This window comes from Sturnira hondurensis, unplaced genomic scaffold, assembly GCF_014824575.4.
Source record: "Sturnira hondurensis isolate 20B ecotype Veracruz unplaced genomic scaffold, ASM1482457v3 Scaffold0016561, whole genome shotgun sequence".
Classification (NCBI taxonomy): domain Eukaryota; kingdom Metazoa; phylum Chordata; class Mammalia; order Chiroptera; family Phyllostomidae; genus Sturnira; species Sturnira hondurensis.
Window position 1 is genome coordinate 303748 of NW_028089192.1, and position 23472 is coordinate 327219.

General features: G+C 53.1%; 1 long non-coding RNA gene across 2 annotated transcripts in view; it reads left to right on the forward strand.

Annotated features, from left to right (window-relative positions):
* The window catches only part of LOC119001039 (uncharacterized), a 58260-nt gene that overhangs the window by 8485 nt on the left and 26303 nt on the right, over window positions 1–23472 (forward strand). For both annotated transcript variants that reach the window (XR_005069469.1, XR_005069468.1), the window contains exons 5-6: window positions 5614–5739; window positions 7452–7579. This is a non-coding gene — a long non-coding RNA (uncharacterized LOC119001039). The remainder of the gene's footprint in view (window positions 1–5613; window positions 5740–7451; window positions 7580–23472) is intronic.

The following is a 23472-nucleotide window of genomic DNA, read 5'->3' on the forward strand; positions in this document are numbered from 1 at the left end:
ACTTGAAGAGCATTGCCTACGATAGTTCATTTGCTTAGGTGTGAGCCTACTCGAAATGCATTTTTTCTTCTTTTTTTTTTGAAAGGGCACTTTTTTACTTTTATTCCTCTAGATTTTTTATTATGACTTTTCTATTACCATCTATCCCCCTTGTGGAAAGTGGTCTTGGTCTAAAACGTGATGGCAGCCCTGCAGCTGGGAGAGGGGAGGGGGGAGAAGGGGGGCGGGAGGAAGACAGGCGCCCCGAGTAGGTGAGGGAGACCCGTTAGAAAGCGGGTTTGACCATCAGAGGGACAGAATCTTTGGACTAGGGCAGGTGTGCTGGACATGGGGGAAGTGCCAGCATTAGACAGACGTTGGGGAGGCAAAATGGACAGCACTCAGTGGGCATTTGGAGTTTGGGAGAAGGAGGGGGAGGTGTATGTGGTGAAGACTGAGTTCCTGAGTTGGGTAGTGAACGGGCAGTGCCACCCACGGACTCGGGGAGTACAGCAGGGGGCCAGGTCTGGGGAGGACTCCGACGTAGACTTCCATGGTTACAGACTCGTGGTCAGCATGGAACAGAATAACCAGTATTGAAGTCTTTTCCTTAGCAGTCCTTCGCCTTTGAAGAAAAGGTCAGAGGTGGGGAGATCATTTATATTCAAAGCGTACTGTGTGTAGAATGTGACAGCTGTGTACGGTTCTACTAACCACGAGGATACAACTACAGACAGTAGTTGGACACTGCTCCCTTGTGCCAAATCCCATCAGACCCTGGCAACCACTGAACACGTCTGCGCCTGCGCTGTGCCGGCTCCAGACTGCCCCTGACGGGAGCTCCTGTGCCGTGTGGCCTGTGCGTCCGCCTCCCTTCCCTCAGCATGCCGACGTGCACCCTTGCCGACAAGCACCCTTGCCGCCGCATGCATCAGCACTTCCTGTTGGTTGCTGTGCAGTAACCCTTTGTGCCAGGGTCTGCTTTGGTCATCCGCACACCAGTTGTTGAGTAGTTGGGTTGCTTCTAGGTTCGGCTCCTCGAGGTAACAGTGCTGTGCGTGTCAAGTGCAGGGTTTGTGAGGACATTTCGTTTTCATTTCTGTTGTTGCAAGGAACTCTCTCGGACTAGAATTGCCGTGCTGTGTGCTTGATATTAAACGTAAGTGCAAACTCTCAGACATTGCTGGTAGAAGGTGTTTGATCACATATATCTCCCCAGGGGAGGGAAACAAGACGAAGAAATAAACAAAGGGGACCTCGTCAAACTAAAAGGGTTTCACGCAGCAAAGGAAATCATCAACAAAATAAAAAGACAGCCCACAGAATGGCAGAACGTATTTGCCGGTACATCTGATGAGGGCTGAATATCCAAAAGCGCTGTATAAAGCGCTTCCAAAGCTCAACACCAGAAAAGCAAACCACCCAGTTAAAAAATGGGCGAAGGACCTGAATAGACACTGCTCCAAGCAGGACACACAGATACCCAATAGACACATGGAAAGATGCACAGCGATGCTAATCATCAGAGAGATGCAGATAAAAACCACCATGAGACACCACCTCACAGCTGTCCGAAGGGCTGTGACCAGTAACTCAGCACACCGCAAGTGCTGGGGAAGATGTGCAGAAAGGGGAACCCTTGTGCATCGTCGGTGGGAACGCAGACTGGTGCAGCCACCGTGGAAGGCAGTCCTGAGATACCTGGAGAAATAAAAAATGGATCTGTCTTTTTACCCAGCAATCCCACTTGAGGGAATATGTCCAAAGGAACCCAAAACACTCATCAGAAAGAAGATAAGCACCTCTGTGATCATTGCAGCGTTATTTACATTCGCCAAGATGTGGAAGCAGCAGCCCTAGTGCCCTCAGTAGATGAGTGTATAAAACAACTGTGGGGCATTTACACAAAAAGAAGAAAGAAGAAGAAAAGTTTACCTTTTGCATCAATATGGATGGACCTAGAGAACATGATGCTAAACGGAATAAGCCAGTCAGGGAAAGAGAAAGATCATTTCGCTCCTATGTGGAATCCAATGAACAAACTGAACTAACAAGCAAAATAGAGGCAGACTCATAGGTGGAACGCAGGATGTCAGCTAGTTGGGAGGGAAGGTGAGGGGATGGAGGGATTGAACCGAAAACACAAGGACTCATGGACGTGGACAGCAGTGTGGTGATTGCTGGGGGTGGGGGAGGGGGCTAAGGGGGCTAAACGGTCATGGAAAACTATATAATAGAGAGTATTTTAAAGTGCCTTGTGTGAGGATGCCCACCGCTGCTTCTTGTGGTTGCTGCTTTTATGATGATACGTCTTTTCCCTGGCCTTCCCCGGCCATGCATTTGTGTCTCCTCTACAGGAGACGCGGTTGCATCTTGTTCCTTTGGAAATGCAGTCTATCAGTGTCTGCCTTTTGATGCGAGTGTGTCATCTATTCGTATGTAACATTCTTATTGACATCGGTGGACTTTCATTTGCCATCACACTTTTTTCCTGTGTGTCCTGGCTTTTTGTTCTTTGGTTCCTCCTTTCCCGGTTTCTTTTGCATTAAATGGGTGTTTTCTAATGTAGCATCTCAATTCCTTTAATGACCTCCTCACCGTGTGCTTTGGGATACAGTAGTTCCCCTCGCCCGTCGGGGATACACTCCAAGACCTCTAGTGGATGCCTGAAACCGCAGGTGGTACCGAGCCCTGCGCGTACTGTGTGTTTTCTTACCCATGGTGCACTTTACGGCTTCTCTTTTGCATGTGTGGGTTGCCAGCATCACTACTCTTGCGTTCTGGGCCACGGATGAGTGAGGGAATGGTTGTGGGGACACGGCACTGCAACCCCTCGACTTCCGGCCTGATAAGGGAGGTGGTTACTAAGTGGCCAGCTACAGCAAATCCCACTTCCACTCCCTAGGAATTCTGATTTCCGTAGTCTCCAGCGCACACACTCTTCCCTACAAGAACAGCCGGTGAGGATGAAGGGGAACGTTTCAGAGGGTGTGTCAGCATGGGGCAAGTGCTTAGAATTGAGTTAACAGTCTGCTTTGTGAAAGCGTAGCAGTGATTAGGAGGAGACGGGCAGCTCCAGGTGACACAGTGATTGTTCTTCAAATGCTGCCAGGGGATACTCTATACAACGTCAGCAGGCTGTTAACATGGTTGCCCGTGGCCCGTCGCTCTGCATTCCACACCACGTGCATGCAACAGTGGATGGATCTGCTTCCCGACACCCTGAATGTTTGTCACCAGTCTTTGGAGCTCTTGGGATGTGGTATCCCGGGGAACACGCAGAACGATCCTCGGAGGTAGGGCGCATTATGGTCCCCATTTTACAGCTAGGAAACAGAGGGGCAGAAACGTTAGGATGAATAATACTGGATTTTCTGTGTTTTATCACCGTTTGTCGCAGCCTGGGTTGTTCTGGCTGCACAGGTCCCTTGCTACCTTGCAGCTCTTTGAGGACCTTCCTGGCCCCCTCTGTGCCCAGACCCAGGGGGCGCCTGGCGCCCTGAGCACAGACGAGGCCTTCGTGGCTCCACGGCAGAAATGCGGCTCAGTGTGGATTCCTGAATCTTCCCTCGGTGACCTCTGAGGACACTTCCCAGGAAGTCACAGTGGCCTGTCACCCTTCCTTCTCAGAACTGCTAATGCTGAGCCTCAGTGACCTGAACCCCAGTCCTGGCACCAACTACACTGTCCCTGTCCCTGTCCCAGTGGGGCTGCTTCAGCAGCGTCCCCTCAGAGGAAGAGAACCTTTCTCGGACAAGTTCAGTGGAGACTCCTGGATCAGAATCGCTTCCTCTGGTGCAAGAGACCAAAATAGGTTTCGGTGTGACTGTCCGAACTGCCCAGAACTGTCAGTGGAAGGTTTGTGGCCTTCCTGCGGAGGGGAAGGGGACCGACCCCACATCCCTCCTCCCTGGAGAGCCTTTAATACAGCTCAGTGGCCCGAGCCTCCACCTGGGTACCGAGTGACCCGCTTTTCTGTCACACGGAGAAGCGTCCCAACAGCAGCGGGGAGAGGAGAAGCTCCAGCTGGAGAGGCGGCAGGCAAGCAGAAGACCGTTTTGGAGGCTCTGACAACAGTGGTTCAGAGAAAACGGTCTTACCTCAGGTGATGGAGATCTGGGCAGATTCAACACGGTGTTGCCGGGTCCTGGGCATGGATTCCCTTTGGGGACCCAACAGTGAGCAGTAGACTGAGGAGTGACTCAACTAGTTGATGACTGAAAATCCCATCAGTGTGGACCCCATCCCAGGAAGGCCCTGACCTGTCCTGCCTGGAGTTGGACCACTCGGGGGCACACTGCGGCCAGGGACACTGAGTGCCAGTGGTCCCCAACTCCTGTATTCTTGCTCCCGGGAGGCATGTTGCCACCTTCACACCGGATCTCCGTCTTTCCTCCCTCCGCTGCTCTCACCGAGATGTACGGAGTGCCTGCGGTGTGAGTGCCTCGCTGATGCCCATGAGCTTTGGTGCCGCTTTGTTGACTGCCTCCATGAAGGAGCCCTGTGCCTGCTGGAGTGCACGTGTGCCCGCATGAGGTCGGGTTCCACAAGCTGAGGCTACAGAAGTGTGGCAGGGGGGCGTGCAATTGGGATGAGGTGATTCACCCTTGTGCTCTTTGGGCAAGCCATAGTGGATGTGAGCTAATGGCAGGTGAGCGTTTCCCTGCTCCTTAGCACGGGTCGCATCCCCCCTTGAAGGAGTTTCTGATGGAGTGCCTCATCCTCAGCTCCAAACAAAGAGACCTGTTAAAGGGAAGTGACCTCAGAATTCAGGTTCCTTTATCCACATGGGCTTGTTCTTTGTCAGATCTCAGATCCCTGTATTTAAATCCCAGAGACCCAGATCCGAGTGGATCCAGGGAAGGAGATTTAGAACGGGGGAGGAGGGGGGGCTCCAGGGGGCACGGTCAGGTCACTGCTGGAGGCCCTGCCGCAAGGACAGGGCTCAGGTGATCCGCGCCTAGGTCCTGGCAGAGCCTGCTGCTGTGCAGGGAGAGCTGGAAGCAGAGTCCTCCGTGCCCGCAGTAGGGGGTCGCGCAGGAGGGTGCTGGTGCCCCTGTCCTCCAGGGACCATTCCTCACTGCCTGGCGTCCCTGGGGTGGTGCTTGGGAACAGCAGTTGCGCGCTGCGGCGTGAGGACCAGAACGTCACTCAGTTTTTAAGAGTCGGGATTTGGACATAATGCCTGTTCGCTTGAAGAGTGGTGAATGCTGACATCTCCCTCCCACGCCCCCCAGAAGCCCATGATGCGTACCCAGGAGGTGGCCGTGCAGTTCGCCTCAAGTGCAAGTACATTCTGCATTCTAGCCGTGTGTTTCTCGGTGGTCCCCAGAGCTGTATTGCTGCAAAAATGTGTGTCTTCTGCACACACAAGAATCTGAACTGGTGGTGGTCTCCTCAGAGAGCCTGGGAGCTGCAGGGACCCTGCCAGGTTTGGCGCACAGCCCCGGGGGAGAAGGTCAGTAGAGTGGGGTGTGGCGTTCTTGAAACACAAAGGCCGAACTTCAGCCCTGTCCTTTGGGCTGTGTGGTGAGCAGGCCTGAGGGGGCATCTTGCATTCACTGATCGTTGACTAGGGGTCAGAGAACGTGCTGCAGACATGCGGATGTCAGCTGCTTTCATCCTTTCCCACAGACTCCTCATGGAGCAAGACTTCCATCCCAGTTCCTGAGGTGGGACAGCAGAGTACAGAGTAGGTGGGGACCGGGCCCGGCCGCCACAGGTCCGAAAGTGATAGCCTCACTCCAGCAGCCACACCAGGTGAGTCCTGCCAACCAGACAGAATCCCTGCCTACCACTCCTGAAGGTCTCCCTGGTCTGCGCTCGCCTGCCCCCTGCCGGCCGGCCTGGCGGTTGGCCTAGTGGGAGAGGGGGAGGTACAGAGCCACCCTTCCCTGGACAGCTGAGCCTTTAATCAAGGGGACAGATCTGACACACATAGATGTAGCAGAGAGGACGTCATGGGGTCCCCCCGTGTGGCACGGTGGCCAGGAGAGAGGACTGAGGAGGATGGGCAGGGGTAGGGGTGATGTGGCATGCTGGGGGGCCTGCTGAGGGCAGTGCTAATTGCTGACCTTGCTATGCGAGGGAGCATGGGGAATGGGTGGGTGGGAGTGACCGAGGGAGTCAGAGGCCACCCCTCTCCCCACTGAGGGCTTTGTCCCCATACCAAGTGTGGGGCATACAGGAGATATGGGGTCACATCACAGACTGCATGCAGCCCCAAGGTACGGGCCAGGAGCCGGACTCCACTGATGTCCAGACACGTGCAGCATGTCAAGTTCTAGACCAGAGACGGAGCCAGAATCACCGTGAGCCAAGACGTAAGGGGAGAGAGTGGGGTGAGATGTAACCCGTAAGTCAGTTTATGTGACAGGCGCCGGGAAGGTCAGTCTGAGCTCTGTTGATGGGATGAGCCCTGACCTCTCACGTCTGGTGGTGATGAGCCTGTGGTTCCGGCCTCTGCACAGGTGGGATATCCATCCAGTCCCAGATCCCCACAAAGGGGGATGCAGGTCTAGGGGTGCAGGCGGGTTGATGCAAGTGCCTGAGACTCCCAGATCTCAGACGACCCAGAAATAACTGAAGCGTACGCTCTCCGATGAAAGAGCAGGTCCAGTCCACAGAGATGTCTGCCATTGCTACCTGGCCACAGCCAGGCTCCTTAGGGACTCAGGGTCTTTGTGGAGGAATCTCCCAGCTTCCCAAAGCTCCTCAACCCAACTCCAGGGGCAGGGGCAGAGAGGGAAGGACCACATCTGAGACATTAAAAGGTGAGCAAAGGGAGTCAGGTGGAGCATGACTGTCTGAACAGAAGAATCAAGCCCTTCCTACAAACAGACCCCAGGTTGAAACACAGGAGCCCTGGACTTGCTTTAGAACTAGTCCCTGGTCTCCAGGTGAGAGACGCGAGGGCCTCAGAGAACTTCTGTCCCCTAAAGATGCAGGGGATGGAGGGGACTGTTCTCTGAGCTGCAAGAACCAAAGGAGGCACTGGGGATATAACTGCTGTCTCAGTCACGGAGATCTGTGCACAGTAAGACTGTCACAATGGATACTGCTACTGGCCGTTCATTGGTGCCTTTCTGCTGTTCAATGGTGTCTCCTCTGTGTAAAATACACATTCCCTGGGCCAGGGGTACCCCAGCTGCCCAGAAGTGGAGACATGAGACCTGCACATCACCAGGAGGGCTGGATCACTGCTCTCTCTCTGGACAAGGGGCACTGCCTGTGCCCCGGGCCGGGGTGCGCCGTGGACAAGGGCAGGGCGTCCCCTGAAGAATGGGTGCTCTGAGGACACCCTGGCGGGGCTGGAGATGTAGACTGAGAGTCTGGGTGAGGCAGCGCCTACTGCGCCTCTCACCCAGGACTCAACTCTAGGGAGGGCGCGGGTATGACTCCCCCCCCAAGACATGAAAAGGGACGCACTGACTTCTCCTCCTAATAATGTTGGCTTTCTGCTTATTCCCCAGGGGAGAGCAGGCCTGCGTTGAGAAAGGACAAGGAGCCTGGCATGGCCTGGGAAGGCGAGGACGGCGTTGAGGACGCCTGGAGGGGACCCTGCTCCCCAGAGTGACAGCCCACAGGAGCCCCTCCCTCTGTGAGTCTGCCCGCGCTTCTCCCCTCTCTGCGATTTGGTTTGGGAGTCTGGTTCATAGTCCTGGGTTGAAGAGGTGAGGAGGCAAGGACCCCAAGGTCTCCGAGGACCTGGGTGGCAAGGACAACAGATTGGAAGGTGGGCACGGGAGGCGCCGGTGGGGATGGGCACTGCCCTCCCGGGTTCACGGGTGCCCCTTGGGCTGCAGCTGCACTGTGGCTCATGTCTTCTGCCTGAACAAACTGGTGCTCATTCGATGGGCCCGCCCCCTGCACTGGCCCCTGAGGGGTGGGGGTGAAGGAACTCTGAGCTTGCTTCTCATCAGCTAGGTTCGGAGACATGGGAACACGTCAGTGGTCCCTGTGTCCAAATGCTCAGTGAGATTCATGAAAGTGCTCACGCTCAGATTTCTGCCCCACCTCCTCACTTCCTTCCACACTGGGGAAGGAAGGGGTGTGTGTGGCTTGTGAGTGTCTGATGATACAGGAAGGGGATCTCTGACAGACCCTGGGGCTCACAGTGCCCCAGGTGGTCTCTGTGGACAGGATGACCCTCGGCTCCTGGATCCCGGATCTAACTGGTGAAGCCACCCAGGGTGCATGGGTGAAACTTGCATTTCTGACACTCACCTCTTGGTCGGGAACCGGTGATCCCTGGCTGACCTGGGCTCACGTACCTGTGCTGATGGACCCCTGTGAACCTGGCCCTCATTCTGCCTTCCACGCCTGGGCAGGGCTGCCCCCTGCACAGCCTGGGCTGCAGGGTCATGGCCCCTTGCCTGCTCAGTCCTCCCTCATGAGCCCCCACCTCTGGCCAGTGACGTTCTACATCGCCCCTTTGAGGCGTGGGGGGGGGAGGGTCTCACCTACACCAGGGCAGGAGCATGGGCCAGCTCCACAAGGCCATATTCCTAAACTCCAGCATCCCTCTGCCCAAAGAGTCTGCTGGCTCCCTGAGCAGACTGTCCTCCTGAGTGTCCCGCGTGGGAATGGGATGGACCCTCCTTCACGTGGAGCTGCTCCTCACTTCTGCACTCCCCTCCCTCCCCCGAGGTGTCTGATCTCTGTCAGCCTCTGCTTCTTTCCCCAGGACAGGGACAGAAACGCTTTTCTGTGCTGCGTCTTTCTTGTGCGCTCCAGGTGTCACACAGACTGTCCAGGTCAATGGGGCCTACTGTGGCATGTTACTGGGGCTGAAAGAAGTGACAATATGTTGTCACAGGACCCTTCCTACTTTCCAGGAGGGAGGAAGTAGTGCAGGGCTAGACAGTGGACTGGGAAACAGAGCTGCCACAGCCCTTGCCCACATGAACCCAGGAAAGGGATGGGGCCATTGGGTGATAGGGATTTGGCGCTGGTGGCCTTCCGTGGGCCAGTGTGCAGTTGTGCTGGGCACAAAGCCCCACTCAGGGGGACTGAGGAGCAAATGCTGTGTGGAGAGGTTGAAGCAGTTTTGCTTGAAAACCCATCCATTCAGGTGCCAGCAGCTGCAGACTCCCATGTGGGAAGGGGTTAAAATCCACAGACATATCTGCCATTGCTACCAAGTTACCAAGGAGACAAGGTACCCAGTTTTCCGTAGGGACCCCAGTGAATAGAGCAGTTCAACCCCAGTAGGTAAGGCACGGGCCAGCTGGCTCCTGTGCCCACACCGAGGACCCAGTACCCAGAAGAGACTCCAAGCCCTTTTTTGCAGCACAAAGGGCGGGGGCAGGAAAGAGGACGTGGCTCCACACTGCCACCTGCCGACCAGAGAAACTCGGCGCCGTCATTCTTGTCTGTTAATGCCCGTTTTTTTCGGCGAATTTCAAAAGTAAAATCGACACAAAAACACGAGCGCTGAATTCCCCCCCCACACACCCGCTGATAGCCCTGGTCAGAAGATGTAGGAAACCCCTGCCCCCAACACCAGCTCCAGCTCTTCCCTAGTCCCGCCCTCAGAACCTGAGCGACGTTAGCGGAAGTCCCAGGCCCCAGAGCCCGCCCCCAGAGGGCGGAAGCTGACTTCCTAGTGGTTTGCTCTAGGCCCTGGGGAGGATGAAAAGTGAGAGGCCAGCCATCATCCCAGCGCACCTCACTTACCCGTCTCCTCAGGGACCCTGTCCCAAACTGTCAGTTGCTGGGCAGTGCCTGTGCTGTCCAGGTCTTTTTGACACGGTGCCCCGTACACCCCGGGTGTGGGCCTGTGCCAGTTCCCTGGTCACCCTGGGCCTGCCCTAGCCTCTGAACACTCAGGCCATTGCCACAATCACTTATCTGCTGTCAGCCTCCATCCTGGGGGAACCTCCTGGTGACATCAGGACACACAAGCCTGCCCGGGCCCTCAGGGAGCCTCTCTAGCCTCACATTGTTTCTCCTCCTGATCACCTGAGCATCAGTCACCCTGCAGGCCCTCATGCCTTCAACTCCAGGAAACCACCTGCGCCCCATGATGTCCTTTCCAGCATTCCTCTCTGCCAGCACCTCATCACTGTCCTCTGTAGACCAACCCCTCCTTCCAGTCCCTCTGCCTAAACACCCTTCTGCCTCTTGGGGGCCCCCACCCCTAGGGACCCCGTAGCCTTACCATCCACCAGGCCTCTCTCCATACCTAGCCTACCCTTTTCCCCATGCACCTCTCTTCATCCTTCCTCTCCTCTGCTCTACTCAGCCCTGCCTCTGTGTGAGCACCTGAGGCTTGACGACAGAAACGTTTGACTGTATTGAGTTGTTTCTCTTAAATCCATGGCCGCAGGGACACCACCTCTCACCTTCCCCCTCATCCTACTCACACCACTAACTTCCTCAGTAGCGGCCCTCGTCCATTGCCCTGGAGAGCCTAGATTCTATGAGGTGCGTGACTTGTTGGAGTCGCACATCCAATCTACCTGGTATTGCCCTGGCATTGCTGCCGGCCCTGGGAATGCCTGCCCCTGACTGCAGCCAGCCCTCACCTGTGCTGCGAACAAAGCCCGACTCATGTGCACTGAGGAGCAAAGGGTCTGTGGACACGTGGAAGCAATTTCACTTTGCACACCCTCCACTCAGCTGCCTCATGTGCCAGTAGCTGCAGACGCCCATGTGGGAAGGGGGTTGGGTTTCCCCCATTTGGTGTGGGATGGTCCCCTGTGCAGCCAGCAGGCAATATTTCAGGCGACTACTGCTCAGTGCAGGAGCACAGTCCCTGAGCAGGTGGAAGGCCAGGGATGCTGAGCATGGGTGAGGGCTGGTCGCAGACACCAGGGGCCATGCCCAGGGCCAGCAGGGAATGTCAGGGGAGAAACAGGGCCATTGGGCTTGGGAAGCAGTGGGGAGCCCTGCCTCTGTGCTTCTGTGTTCTGCATACTTTACTAGGAAAGCTCACTGGGTTGCCAGAGGGTTGCTAGTGAGGAAGACAGTGGTGTTGGTAGGAGGACGGTAAAAGGGAGAATCAGTGCTCTTCTAGTTAGGGGCTTAAGGAGACTAGGGAAGTCTGCAATTGTCATCATGAGTGCTGAAGCCTGGGACCAGTTCTCTCCTGGGGCACAACAAGAGAGCATGGAGCAGGCTGGTAAACAGGAGCCAGACAGGTGTGTTAGAGGGGAGCTGATGGCCCAGGAGTGGCTGGGTAGGGAGGGGCCTCGTGGGTAGTGGGCAGGCTGTGGGGTCCACACCAGGGACCCCCTGAGCTTGAAGGCTGTCTAAGGGGAAACCTTTAGAGCCGGGGCATCAAACTCATTTTCACCAGGGGCCGCTTCAGCCTGGTAGTCACCTCCAAAGGGCCGAATGTAATTTCCACTCCTTAACAGTTAAAAAACAATTACATGTGTACCGTCCTAAAATTATTTCGGCCCTCTGAAGGCAACCGCAAGGCTGAAGTGGTCCCCGGCGAAAACGAGTTTGACACCCCTGCCTCAGAGGAAGGATGCTGGAGGAGTTGGCCGTGGTGTTGAGGTGATGATAGAGGAGAATGCTAGAAACCACTATCGTGGAAGGGCAACGTGCCCCTGATGCTGGGGCATGAGCTTGGGCATGGGGACGCAGGGCGGAGAGGAAGGGAAGAATATACCTGAGAAGGTGGGGGCTCCATGGGGACAGGGTCAGGCTCATGGGCCTTGAGGTCACAGGAATGGTTCCAAAGAGTGAGGACCTTGGGAGAAAATGCAACAGGAACCTTGTTCAAGACCTATGGGTGGGGGGACTTGGGGGGATAGAGAAAAAGGGCATGTTACAGGTACTGGGGGGCGCGATGAGGAAGTGAGTCCATAGCACCAGGGCTACAAGTGTCTGACTCCTTCAGCTGCTGGTTTGTAGTTCCATCTGGGACTAAACCTATAGTGTGAGGCTTCCAGGGAGACTGGCAGGGATACTGGCAGAGGCTTCAGTTGGCTGTAGCACGCTTGCCTAGAACCCACCAATCACAGGGAGGGTAGCCCAGGTTGTGGGAGGCAACTTTCCGGGCAGTCTGGATTTCCGGCTCCTGCTGCGGGTTCCCCTGGCGTCTTTGGGCAACTGGCCTTGCTGGGGTCTTTTGGGCAGGTTCTTTTCATTTCGCTAATACTCGTCGTCACTGCACTTGACTGCGGCAGCCACTGGCGCCTCTGATTCTGCCTCAAGCCTCAGAGGAAGCATACCACTTCCTTTCTGCTCAGGGACTTCTGTTTCTCTAGACAGCAGGGGGCAGTGGTGCATCGTTCCTGGGCTACACTGTCTCTCCCCAGCCCTTCCTGCTGGAAAAAAACTGAACTGAGTCTTTTAACTGATAGGTAGGTAGGCTGTGGGCCTGTGTAGGCTCAGTAGCCACCTTGGTTCCTACTTTTTCATTAGGTTCTCCGTGAAAATTGCATTCTACACACAGAAACCCTTTGCTTTTCAAGTAGCCCTTTGCTTCTAGGTAGCCTCCTGGGTTGCTGAGCAACATGTATTTGGGCTTGTCTGAATTGGGTTCACAGTGTCTTTTCGCCGGCTCATTTGCTGTTTGGTGGTCCATTATGTCTATATAGTTCAGTTATGACAGTCACTCAGACCTCATTACAGAAAATGGAGGGATAGATAAAGTAGAGTATTTCAAAGCACGTGCTCGTACTTCGGAGACAGGGGCTGGGCCCTCACTGGGTCTGCATAACGCAGGCTCTAGCCTGTGAGTTCTTGACTCCCTGCAGGAGAGATTCGCCATGCCAAAGCAGGTGACTGTCTGGATACATTTATTGCACCTGTGGACAGGGACACGAGGAAGGGCTTCGCCCTGAACAGGGGTGTCAGACTCATTTTCACAGGGGACCATATCAGCTTTGCAGTTGCCTTGAAAGGGCTGAATGTAATTTTTACCCCTTAACATAACAGTTAAGGAGTAGGTACATGTATACAGTCCTCAAATTATGTCAAAATTATGTCAACAGTGAGAAGGCAACCATGAGGCTGATGTGGCCCTGGTGAAGATGCGTTTGACACCTCTGGTTTAGAAGAAGCAGAGGAGAGCCTCCGCTGGGCTGCCTTAGCTCACTGGGAAGTCAGACAGAGGGGGAGTTGGCGACTTTCAGGGCATTAGCTTGGGATGAGCTGCCAGCTGCCCATTGCCCTGGAATTTAGCAGACCCAGGCCTGTGCAGAAAGAAGGGGAGGGTGGGGGGTCTGAGGGTGCAGAAAGGAAGGGGTGTGGCTCAGGCTGCTCCCCACAGGGAGAGCCCACCCATTGGATCCTTTGTCTTCAGGCTGGTCCCTCTGTCTTCCAGGGAGGAATCTTAGGGGGGAATCAGTAGAGTCTGCCCAAGGTCTCCAGACATGCCCTTTTAGGGGAGTGGTCCGTGGGGACCCCCTCCCCTGATTGGTCAGTGACAGGTCAGGGGGTCTTTAGTCACTGCAGTAGGTTTTCACATCACCAGCTGGTTTGGCGGCTTTTCTGGACCAGGAGCAGAAATAGAACCCAGGCCTGACTGTTACCTCCAGGGAGGAGAGGTTACCCTTGGAGGCCAGGACCTTCTGTTCCCAGCTGTGGCCCCTCCAGGAACTGGGGCCTTGGGCCCTGCTCACCTTCTGTACCTGGCTGTACACTGCTTGGCCAGTGTGTTCAGCCACCTGTGTCAGTTTCCCTGCTCCCCTGGCCAAGGCATCTTCCTAGTTCCTCCCTCTCCTGTCCCAACAAGGCCCGGAACAGAGCTTGAGGGGAACTGGGGGAGTCTTTGCAGTAGGGCCCTGCCCTGTAGTGTGGCCACAGTCTAGAACCTCGATTCTGCAGCACATCCTAAGGTGATTTGGTCCAGTGGCTAAAAGCCACAGTGACCCTGGCCTGCTACCTTGGATGACTAATTGTGGCCACGCAATGAGGGGCAGGGCCTGTAAAGAATAATACACTGAACATGTAGGAAGAGACCCAGTGACGGCCATCTGAGGGTGAGCAGTGTGTGTGAACCATCCAACTGCAATGGCCTTTGTCTCCCCAAGTCCAGCTAATGGTGCTGACACCACTTAGACAGGCCTCACATACTCACAAACATGTCCCAGGTTTCTTAACCGAAGTTTCTTCTAAAGGGGAGTGGACACAGGTAATCTGAACTCAAGTACAACTACAACTTCTTTACCCTTAAAGGCATCCTTAGATTGGACATGAAGGTCTTCCCTGCATTTCTCCCTGTAGGCCCCCTGGGGGCCTGGACCAGGGCCCCAGAGAACTCCCTCCCTGCTCCAGCTCTGCCAGCCTTCCCGTTTCTGCTCTCTAAGGTTCTCTGCTTTCTGGGCCTGCTGCCTCCTGGCTTTTAAGAAGGGGGTTCCAGCCAAGTTACTGGGTAAACAGGAGGGTGCATCTAGGAAAGGGTGGTGTGAGAGCCCCTGCTCCGAGTACAGAAACTCCTTTCTGTCCTGCTCTGTACAGGGATTTATTCCAGTAAGCTTTTCTCCTACTTGGATGACCACTTGGCCATCCCCTGGTCCCCGGGATCTCTAAGATGCCCTCTGTGTGGACTCCTGGGCACCCGAGAGGGAGCCTGGAGAGGAGGGACAGCAGAAACAGGCATGCACTGGGCCATCCTCCAACAGGAGTGCCAGGCACTGGGTGTGAGCTGCAAGCCGAGGGCCGGTGCTCTCAAGTGACGCTACCTGCTCTTGTTGTGAATCGGTTATTTAGAAGAGAAACTTTCCTCTTGTTTCAAGCTGATGTGGTTTTCCTCTCTTATTCAATACACTGGTCTGTGCCCTAAATTCTATACCTGCATGGACTGTGACCTCCCCCGAGGAAACAAGCTCTATGAAAGTGTGAGTTATCCATGAAATATATTTTCAGATAACAAGTGAGACCTTTTCCTACCCGTGCTAAATAATGGCACCCTTGTTGGTGTATTACATAGAGAGAGAGACACAGTTTTTTTCCATGGAGGGATGTAGAGACAGTGTTTAGCTCCCCAGTTATGATTCCACACCTTGTGCTCTGTGCTGCCACAAAGCCTCGTGGCTGAGGTGTCGTGACTTCAACGCATCAGGCACTCCATCCACTGAGGCCTCTGTATGTAGCGTGGTGCCATTCAGCACAGAAACCTTCTCTGGCAGGTACTATAGGTATCTGCACTTTGAAACGTGATCCCCCCCTCACAGATGAGACCGCCAATTGCTACCTCCGGAGATCACTGCTAAGGCTGTCTGGGGGAGGAGGACCTCGGGAGGTCACTGCTAAGGCTGTCTGGGGGAGGAGGACCCTGTGGTGTTTCGGACAGGTCTCCCTGGAATCCCCTTATCAGGAAACCTGGTCCTTGCCTTGGAGTGTGTGTGCGGACTAGGGGGTGACTAGCTTATCCACGGGAACCTACAGGACTCTCTGCTGTGGATGCCAGAAAATTGGGTCACATTCTTGGTTGAAGTTCGGAAGAGGAGAATTCTGACTGATGTGGTTCAGACAGAGGTGAATGGCTTCCCTCAACTACTGATTGCCTTCTTTAGACCAAGGAACTCTCAGAGCAAACGCAGGTAGATGTTGTCCCAGGGAAGGTGAGATGTTCACTCTTGGGAAGAGCAGGTGAGAGGTCCGTGTCCAGGGAAAGGGGAAGGCAGGTCAGTGACTGAGGTGTCCCCCGGGTTTCAGTTGCTTTTACCGGTCGTGGATGTGCAGTGGGGATGGCTGGGAACTGAGTCAACTTACTCCTGCCTCTTGCTCTGGTCCTTGGTGCCCTCTCCTCCTTACAGCTGGCAGTCAGAGAGCTCTCTGAGAGCTGTGCTTGTGTGCCTGGTGCTTTGTTACCTTTTGAGGGTTACAGAGGAGAGGAAGAAGGCGCAGCATGGAGGAGAAGTGAAAAGGAAATTAAGAACACGGGGCTTGAAGCCAGGAAAGCGAGGGGGTGTTGTCAAGGGCCTGTCCCCTCTCAGACAGGGTGAACTCCTGGACGAGGTGAAGTCCTTTCCTCATCAACCAGTTCTTTTCCCAGAGGGAAGGCCAGGGGTGATGTCCCAGGTTCCGGAGCTGAGTCAGAAAGGACCCCTGCAGGGAGTTGAAGGGGCAGCCTGGGTCCTGGTCTTCTGTCCTGACCGCAGCTCCTGTGATCCTTTTGAGCAGGACAGGGCTTGGGGCTTGAGGAGATGAGACTGGATGGTCCTGAGGAGCAGTAATCTTAGTAGAGTGAAAAGAGAAAAGGGCAAATTAGATGTGGAGTCGTGAATTAATTTTACTTCTCCCTACCATCATTTGCTTTTGTTTTTTTCTTTGGTTTTATCATTTTCATTTCGTTTTTTTTTTTTCAAGTGGTCATTTTAGAAACTAGTTAGAACTCCTTATATGAATTCTTATCGATGATGTTCCATGAGGAGGATGAAAAATAACTCGGATCAAACATAGGAAAGGCTATTGCCTCTCACAAAGCATAAAAAACTGTGTTCAACCGGCCTGACATACAGCTCACTTCTCAGCTGAGCACATTATCCGCTCTAGCCCTCAGCATCTCTCCCAAGGACAGGGCGGCCACTGGCCTATCTTCCTGGATGGAAGCAATGAGGAAGATGGAAGCAAGTGTCTACACTGAGGTTTGACCGACCAGCTAACTGACAGGTATGCTGATAAAAGCCCACGGGAAGACCCTTCACACACTCAGGAATGCATAACTGAGGAGCCAAGGCACCCACTTTTCAGTAGCGACTCCACTGAATGGAGCCTTTCAGCCCCAGGGGTGGGGGGAAGAACTGGCCAGCCAAGACAATTGACCAAATATACCAGGTGTCTCCAAGTAGTTTTTTCCACCCAAAGGGCGGGGGGGAGAAAAAGAGTTCACGGCTCCACACTGCCACCTAGCGACCAGAGAAACTCGGAGCCGACATTTTCCTACTCACTGCCCCTTTGTTCCGCCATATTCAATACTAAACAACGAATACATAACTGCGTCCTCCAGCCAACGTGTCCCTTTACCCCAATGGTCCTAAGTCGCAGGGACTACCCCAAGGAAGCCCTACACAAAAACTCCACCGCGACCTCTTGCTTACTCGCACTCTTGGAGCCACAGCAATATTGGGGGACATCCCAGGTCCACCAAGAGGAGGAAAAGTGAGGGCTCAGACAGTGTCCGAGCCTGCCTCACTTGGCAGTCTCCTCAGGGACCCTGTCCAAACTGTCTGGGGCCTGGCAGGACCAAGGCAACACAGTTTCCGTCCATTAGGTGACACTTTGTAGTCACTCAGAAAGTTTGTGCTATCGTTATTTTTTATATTTCAAAAACTCGGTAGGAGTAGTGGAAGGCACATTTGGCGTATTATAAACCAAGTAGAGCTTGGAGAAGACATATAAACAAGCTTAAATGTCTTAAAAGACATTTAACCTGGGGCTAAATCTGCAGAGATGCTCCTAGTGAGACTGGCAGGGAAACTGACACCCCAAGACTCCACCACGCATGCCCACAACCCACCAATGGCAGGCAGGGCAGAACCACTTTGAAGACAAACTGTCCCGCTTGCCTGCACTTGTGCTGCCTCTTGCACGTTCCTGGGACAACAACTGGGAAGTGGCCTTGATGGGGCCCTTTGTGCTGGTTCTTTTCCATTCGCTGCTTCAAATCAATACCCCACTGAACCCACTGGGATCTCTCTGCCAACCTAGAGGAAAACTTCCTGTCAGCATGCAGCTTTCTGTTCTTCTGAACAGCAGAGGGCAGTAGCACATCGTACAAATAACAGGCGGGCGGTCCCCCCCGCCCTTCCTTCAGTAAAAAAAAAGAACTGCAGCATTTTTCTTATTGGTACATGCCTGGTGAACCTCTGATGCCTGTAAGGCCACCTTACCTATTGTTCCTCTCTCTTCCCAGTAAGAACGTGGATTCAACACACAAACTCTTTACTTTTGAAATTTCTTTTCTTAAAGATTGCCACTTACCTTGCTTAGTAATATGTACTTCTGCTTCTTAAAATTGACTCTACATTACCTTTTCCAACTCACCTGAGATTTTATGAGCCATTATGTCTGTATATGTCAGTTATGGCAGTCTTGCATCATTATAGAAAATGGAGGGATAGATAAAGTAGAGTGTTTCAAAGCACAGGCCCATTGCTGCTGGACACGAGCCAGGCCCTCAGTGGGTCTGCCTAATGCAGGCGCTAGCATGTGGGTTCTTCACTCCATGCAGGAAAGATCCACAATGCAAATCGAGATGGCCATGTGGATACATTTATTACAGCTGCAGACAGGGAAACAAGGAAGGGCTTAGCCTAGAAGAAGCCACAGGAGACCCTGGACTAGGCTGCCGTAGCTGAGTGGCAAGTCAAGCAGAAGGGGGAGTTGGGGACAGGTTCAGGGCATTAGCTTGGGACAAGCTGCCAGCTGCCCATTGCCTTGGAGTTTAGGAGACCCAGGCCTGTGCAGAAAGAAGGGGAGGGTGGGGATCTGGGGATGCAAAAAGCAGGGTGGGGATCTGGGGAGCAGCCTCAGCCACTCCCCACAGGGAGAGCCCACCCATTGGATCTTTTGCCTTCAGGCTGTTCCCTCTGTCTTCCAGGCAGGAATCTTAGGGGAGGACTCAGTAGAGTCTGCATCAGGTCTTCAGTTGTGTCCTTTTAGGGGGGTGGGCAGTGGGGACCTTCTCCACTGTTTGGTCAGTGACAGGTCAGGGGGTCTTTAGTCACTGCACTGGGTTCTGGCATTTCTGCTGGTTGGGTGGCTTTTCTGGGCCAGGAGCAGAAATAGAACCCAGGCCTGACTGTTACCTCCAGGGAGGAGAGGTTACCCTGGGGGGCCAGGTCCTTCTGTTCCCAACTGTGGCCCCTGCAGGCACTGGGGCCTTTGGCCCTGCTCACCTTCTGCACCTGGCTGTATGTGGCCTGTCCTCCCTGTCTACTGACCCATCATCTCCCAAAACTGACCTTGAACTCCAGTGTTGGAGTCTTTCCAGTAGGACCTCGCTCTGCATAGAACCTCGATTCTGCAGCACATCCTAAGGTGATCTGGTCCAGTGGGTAAAAGCCACAGTGACCCTGGCCTGCTACCTTGGATGACTAATTGTGGCCATGCAATGAGGGGCAGGGCCTGTAAAGAATAATACACTAAACATGTAGGAAGAGACCCAGTGACGGCCATCTGAGGGTGAGTGTAGTTGAACCAGCCCCATCCAGCTGCAAAGGTCTTTTTCTCCCCAAGTCTAGCTAAGGATGCTGACACCACGTAGGCAGGCCTCACTTACCCACAAACACGTCCCAGGTTTCTTACCCAAAGGTTTCTTATAAAGGGTAGTGGACACAGGTCATGTAAACTCATGTACAGCTACAACTTCTTTACCCTTAAAGGCATCCTTAGATTGGACATGAAGGTCTTCCCTGCATTTCTCCCTGTAGGCCCCCTGGGGGCCTGGACCAGGGCCCCAGAGAACTCCCTCCCTGCTCCAGCTCTGCCAGCCTTCCCATTTCTGCTCTCTAAGGTTCTTTGTTTTCTGGGCCTGCTGCCTCCTGGCTTTTAAGAAGGGGGTTCCAGCCAAGTTACTGGGTGAGCAGGAGGGTGCATCTAGGAAAGGGTGGTGTGAGAGCCCCTGCTCCGAGTACAGAAACTCCTTTCTGTCCTGCTCTGTACAGGGACTTATTCCAGTAAGCTTTTATGTTACTCAGACGACCACTTTTCCGTCCCCTGGTCCCCGTGGTCTCTCAGATGTCCTCCGTGTGGACTCCCGCACGCTTCAGAGGGCGCATGGAGAGGAGGGACAGCAGAAACAGGCATGCACTGGGCCATCCTCCAACAGGAGTGCCAGGCACTGGGCGTGAGCTGCAAGCTGAGGGCCCGGTGCTCTTGAGTGACGCTACCTGCACTTGTTGTTGTGAACAGGTTATTTAGAAGAGGAACCTTCCTCCTTTTTTAAAGGGATTTTATTTATTTGTCTTTAGAAGGGTCGGGAAGGAGAATCAGAGAGAAATATCAATGTACAGTTGCCCTCAATGTACAGTTCCCTGCTGGGAACTGGCCTGCAACCCAGGCATGTGCCCTGGTGGGACTGGAACCTGGATCCTTTGTTTCGCAGGCCTGTGCTCAATCGACTGAGGTACCAGCCAGGGCAACTTTCCTCTTTTTATGTATTTTGCTCACTTATTCAAAAGACTGGCCTGTGCCCTGAGCTCTATACCTGCATGGTTTACAACCTCCCCAAAAACCAAGCTGCCTAGAGATGTGAGTCCTGTTTTTAGCTCCATAAATTGTCCATGAAATAGGTTTTCCAAATAGCAAGTCAGACTTTCCTACACGGGCTAAGTAAGGCACGCTTGTAGGCGTACTACATAGGCAGAGACACCGTTTTTTTCATCGAGGGATGTAGGGACAGTGTTTAGCGACCCAGTTTTGATTCCTCACCTTGTGCTCTGTGCTGCCATAAAACCTCGTGGCTGAGGTGTCCTGAGTGTAACGCGTCAGGGTCTCTGTCCACCGAGGCCTGGGTATGTAGCATGGTGCCATTCAGCACAGAAACCTTCTCTGGCAGGGACTATAGTTGTCTGCACTTTCAAACCTGATCCCCTCCCTCCTCACAGATGAGAAGTGAAAAAGAAATTATGAAGATGGGGCTTGAAGCCAGGAAAGCGAGGGGGTGTTGTAAAGGGCCTGTCCTCTCGTAGACAGGTAGAACTCCTGTTCGAGGTGAAGTCCTTTCCTCATCAGCCAGTTCTTTTCCCAGAGGGAAGGCCAGGGGTGATGCCCCAGGTTCAGGAGCTGAGTCAGAAAGGACCCCTGCAGGGAGTTGAAGGGGCAGCCTGGGTCCTGGTCTTCTGTCCTGACCGCAGCTCCTGTGATCCTTTTGACCAGGATAGGACAGCAGGGATTGAGGAGATGAGACTGGATGGTCCTGAGGAGCAGTAATCTTACTAGAATGAAAAGAGAACAGGGCAAATTAGATGTGGAGTTGTGAATGTATATCACTTCTGCTTACCATCACTTTGGTTTCATTTTTTTCCTTTGGTTGGTTTTATAATCCTTTTTTCTCGTTTTCAAGCACTCATTTTAAAAACCATTAGAATTCTTTATATGAGTTGTTTTCCATGATGTTCCATAAGGAGAATTGAAAAGAACGGGGTCAAACATCGGGAAGGCTGTTGCCTCTCACAAAGCATAAAAAGCTGTGTTCAAACAGCATGACATACTCATCCCCATCAGCTGAGCACATGATCAGCTCTAGGCCTCAGCATCTCCGGGAGGGACAGGGCGGCCACCAGCCTATATTCTTTGATGGAAGCAATGAGGCAGCGGGCGTCAAGTTGCAGGTTTCTGTGCAAGGCAGGTTCTCCCAAATGTGTGCGTAGATTGACTCAGAAAGTTTGTCGTATCATTTTTTCTTATATTTCAAGAACCAGGCAGGAGTACTGGGAGACAAATTTGGCTCATTAGAAGCCTAGTCACGTTCGAAGAAGACGTATAAGTTAGCTCATGTCGACTGTGAAATCTGCATGCTTATATAATGGGTACAGTATGATCACAAGATCCTTTATCTTTATTTTTTTAAAGATTTTATGTATTTATTTATCTTTAGAGGGGAAGGAGAGAGGGAGAGAAACATTAATGTATGGTTGCCTTTCGTGCGCCCCCTGCTGTGAGTTGGCCTGCAGGGAACCAGCCTGCAACCCAGGCATGTGCCCTGACTGGGAATCAAACACCAGTCCTCTGGTTCACAGGCCCGCACTCAATCCACTGATGATCACAAGATCTTAAACATGAAGCTGACATGCAAAACATATTGAGAGTGCCAGGATCCTGGATAATGACTCTCCTATCTCCCCAGTAGGCTACAATAAGAATTGTTTATAGCACGAAGAGGAAATAAGGGGGTCCATACACAGGACACATTTCAGTGGGCTTCTGACTTCTGGGGCGCACTAGACAGGAGCCAGGGAGCAGCTGGCCCTCACCATGGGGCAGGAGAGGAAGGCTGCTGGAGACAGAAGGAGTGCATTTCAGACGTTTAACAGACAAAGTTAAACAAAGGAAAAACAGGTGCTGTCCTTAGGAAGGTTATGGTTTGGTATTTCTGGTTCAGATGGGACCAGGGGTTATTTCTGGTTTCTATCTCAGTTGTCAAATGTAGTACTTACCATCTTTAAGACTATGTATACTAGTAAAATAAGAAATGAATGAAAATTGTTCAAGTCCTGGAAATGAGTTTTAAGTTTTTATTTTTATTGTTTCTTTTTTTAAAGATTTTATTTATTTATCTTCAGAGGGGAAGGGAAGGAGAGAGGGATAGAAATATCAATGTATGGTTGCCTCTGGTGTGTCCCCTGATGGGAACTGGCCTGCAACCGAGGCATGTGCCCTGACTGGGAATCGAACCATGATACTCTGGTTTGCAGGCCCGCGCTCAATCCACTCAGCCACACCAGCCAGGGCTTATTTTTATTGTTTCTTGTTTTGAGAAAGCAGGGAAGGTGGGAAGAAGGACAGGAGAGAAACATCCATGTCTCGTTCGTTGCCTTTGGCTTGCCCCCTTCTCGGTACTGTTAGGTTGGAGTCGCTCAAAAAACCAGACAGATGCAGGGAGCTAAGGAGCAGGGTTTACTATCAGGGAATAAGAGGGAAAGGGGAGCCATCCTAGGGTGGTTGGGGAATCAACCAAGGAGGTTAGGACTCACTCAGTTGTTCTTAGGGCAGGGGTTTTAATGGCAAAACTTGTGAAGAGTAACTGGTTGGGGTGCCAGAGTCTGACTGGCTAGAGCCCGTTGCTGGGTGCTATTTCTGCTGACCACTACTCTTGATACATCTTGTCAGGATCAAGTTAAAGCTGCATCCTGTTATGCCCCACAGGCCGACCCCAGACCCCAACCTTAGCAGGGCATCTGTTTTTCCTGGGTAGGGTCTGCAGGCAGCTTCCCATATTACAGTTTCCCAAAGTAAGTTTTCCCACTTGGCGATTTTCCATTCCTCCTAGGCCTACCTAGGTCTGTCAGGTACCAGTCCTGCGACCCAGGCCTGGGTCCTATTTTGGGAATCAAGCTGGCCAACCTTTGGTTAAATGGCCAGCCCTCAATCCACTCAGCCGCACCAGCAAGGGCCTTACAAAGGCCTTTTACAACAGCTACCTCATGCTAAAAACCTGAGCTTCTAATCAAAGAAGTTGAACGCACACTGCAAGATGAAGCTCACTGTGTGTGCAGTGCACCTTTAGGGGCAACAATACCCATCAAGAAATGTATCACACACTAATAATCATCAGTAGGTGACAAAACTGGGTTTTAGGGTTTGTTTTTTCTTTTCCTTCCAATGGTCCACACTGAGGTTTGAGTGAGCAGGTAACTGAAAAGTATGCTGATAAAAGCCCATGGGAAGACCTTTCACACGCTCAGGAATACGTGATACCAAGGAGCCAAGGCACCCACTTTTCAGTAGCCACCCCAGGAAATGCACCCCTCCAGCCACTGGAAAGAAACCAGCTTGCCAGCACCTGTGTCAAGACAACTGACTCAATATTCCAGTGTTTTCCAGCACAAAGGGAGGGGGTAGAAAAGACTTCGTGGCTCCACA